This window comes from Cetorhinus maximus, unplaced genomic scaffold (genome assembly GCF_964194155.1).
Source record: "Cetorhinus maximus unplaced genomic scaffold, sCetMax3.hap1.1 HAP1_SCAFFOLD_1403, whole genome shotgun sequence".
Classification (NCBI taxonomy): domain Eukaryota; kingdom Metazoa; phylum Chordata; class Chondrichthyes; order Lamniformes; family Cetorhinidae; genus Cetorhinus; species Cetorhinus maximus.
This window is the reverse complement of record NW_027597344.1, coordinates 75,477-78,261: the sequence shown is the minus strand read 5'-3', so window position 1 is coordinate 78,261 and position 2,785 is coordinate 75,477.

The following is a 2,785-nucleotide window of genomic DNA, read 5'->3' as shown; positions in this document are numbered from 1 at the left end:
CTAAACCTCTTCCATTGTGGAAGATAAGAGTAAGTGGAAAACTGGCGAAGTGACTGTTGGGGTGGTGGAAAAATTGCCCATTGCAGGGGTTCAATTTATTCTGGGTAATAATAGAGCTGGATCACAAATGTGGGTGATGCCAATGGTAGGTCAGCAGCCTGCAGAAGTGTTTTCAATAGAGGTGTTACAAAGGGAGCATCCTGGATTGTTTCCAGGTTGTGTGATAACGAATTCACAGGCACACAGGTTGAAGCAAGAGAAACAAAAAGGATAAGCAGTTCAAAGGCATGAAGAAGGTATTGAAATACAATGAGCAGGCGCTGTGTTTGATAACATTGTTCGTAAAGACACAGCAGAGGACAGTTCAAATGAAGTGTTTAACTCAAGGCAATTAATTGAGTTGCAGCAAAAGATTTGCAATTAAAATAGTTATATCAGACAGCTTTCTCAGAAACAGAGGCAAAATGTATTCCAGAATGTTATTCACACAGGAAGACTACAGCTCAGAATTTTATTGCTGGAGACAAAGTGTTAGTTCTGTTACAAGTACTGAGTGACTTGTTAAAGGCAAGGTTTAGTGGGCCTTACAGGATTGAAAAGAAATTGAGTGAAGTAAATTATTCAATAAATGCTCCAGATAGAAGAAAGAAGCAGATGGTGAGTCATGTAAATATGCTTAAAAAGTACTTTGACAGGGAAGAGAAACAAAAAGAGGTATTAGTGGTGGTAAATGATGAGAAAGAGGTAGGAATGCAGGACACTGACATTGATTTTCCTCTAGTCAAATTGGATATTGAGGGGAACTTGAAAGCTTAAACGTAATATTGAGTTCCCTCCCAGCCAAGTGTCAAAATGATTTGGAAAAGCTATTGCAGTCATAAAAAGCTATTTGTGGAAATAAGTTGGGGAGGATAGATTTAGCTATATATGATGTCTCTGTAGAAGTTTCATCTTCGAGGAGGCAACATCCTTATAGATTAAATCTGACAAAGTTATTACAAGTACAGAAAGAAATTGACTTCATGCTTCAAAATGATATCATTGAGTCTAGTTGCAGTAACTGGAGTTCGCCTATTGTACTGGTACCGAAACTGGATGGAACACAGAGACTGTGTGTGGACTATCGAAAGGAGAATACGGTGACAAAAGCAGATTCATATCCTAAGGTTAGAGGGTTGTATTGCGAAAGTGGGACAATCAAAATTTATCACAAAGATTGACTTGCTAAAAGGATATTGGCAAGTACCGCTTTCGGAGAGAGCAAAGGAGATATCGGCTTTTGTGACGCCAAATGGACTATATCAGTTTAAAGTCATGCCAGTGGCATGAAGAATGCACCTGCGACATTTCAAATACTGACAAAAAATGTCATTGCAGGTCTAAGCAATTGTGCGGTTTATATTGATGACTTGATAGTTTTCAGTCAGACATGGGAGGAGCAGTTACAGCATCTGGAAGAGTTATTTACTCAATTACAAGAAGCTAATTTGGTGATGAGCTTGACTAGAAGTGAATTTGCAAAAGCGCAAGGTACATATCTAGACCATACTATTGGACATGGTAATGTGGCTCCAAAGGATGTGAAAGTCAAGTTTCGGGACAAATTTCAAGACAAAAGTGCAAGGCTATTCAGGTGGAGTTAATTAACGTAACCATTTAATCTACAGATAATACATGTCACTGGGTGAGAGAATCTGATTGCAGATGCGTTATCAAGTGTTTGAAACATAAAGGGAATATTGGACATTTTAACACCTGGACACTGAACTGGAATGATTTCTGCTGATACCAAGGATTTGCATATATATTGTTATGTTAATGAATGCAACTGGTAATGTAATAGTGTAAGTATATAGTTAAGTATAGGAGACAGTGTAAGATGGGTCAATAAAAAAGCTGTCTTTTAGAATTATGGGAGTTCATTTTTGATTAGGAGGGGGATGTCAAGATATAATAATGTCCGTAATGTTATTGAAAATTTTTAAAAATAGAGTTTAGTGGTGTCTGTATCTATGTATGTGTGTCTTAATTGAATTAAAACCAGCTGGTCTAGAGACTTTGATGTATAGGAGAGAAGTAGATTTGAAATGGTAATTAGATAAACATAGGGAAATAGAAGGTGAGTTGTAAAAGGGCCAATTTGCATTTTTAAATAGACCATTCAAAAGAGTGGGTGAAATATTACACCTAACCAGATGAAACTCAGAAACAATATGCTCATTTTTTCAAAGCTTACTAGCAAAGTGGCTATTATGAAAGGGTCTTATTGTCAGAAGATTTAAAATTGTAAAAAAGCTAGTGACAATGAGAATTTGCATTTAAAGAGGGAAATATGTATAAAGGAAGAGAAGGCTGTTGGTAAAAGGAGGGGGATTCTGAGAAGGCTGTTGGTAAAAGGAGGGGGATTCTAAGATCTAAAGCCTCCATCAAGTCCGTATGCAAGGGCCCAGTGCTGAAAGAAACTCATTTTGAATGTGACTGTCCAGGGAGTGCTTTGCCAGGGGTCATAGAGGTCTACAGCACAGAAAAAGGCCCTTCAGCCCATTGAGTCTGCGCCAATCAAACAAGTACTAATTATTCTAATCCCATTTTCCAGCACTTGGCCCATAGCCTTGTATGCCATGGCATCACAAGTGCACATCCAAATACTTCTTAAATGTTATGAGGGTTTCTGCCTCTACCACCCTTTCAGGCAGTGCGCTCCAGATTCCACCACCCTCTGGGTGAAAAAAATTCTTCCTCACATCCCGTATAAAGCTCCTGCCCCTTACCTTAAATCTATGCC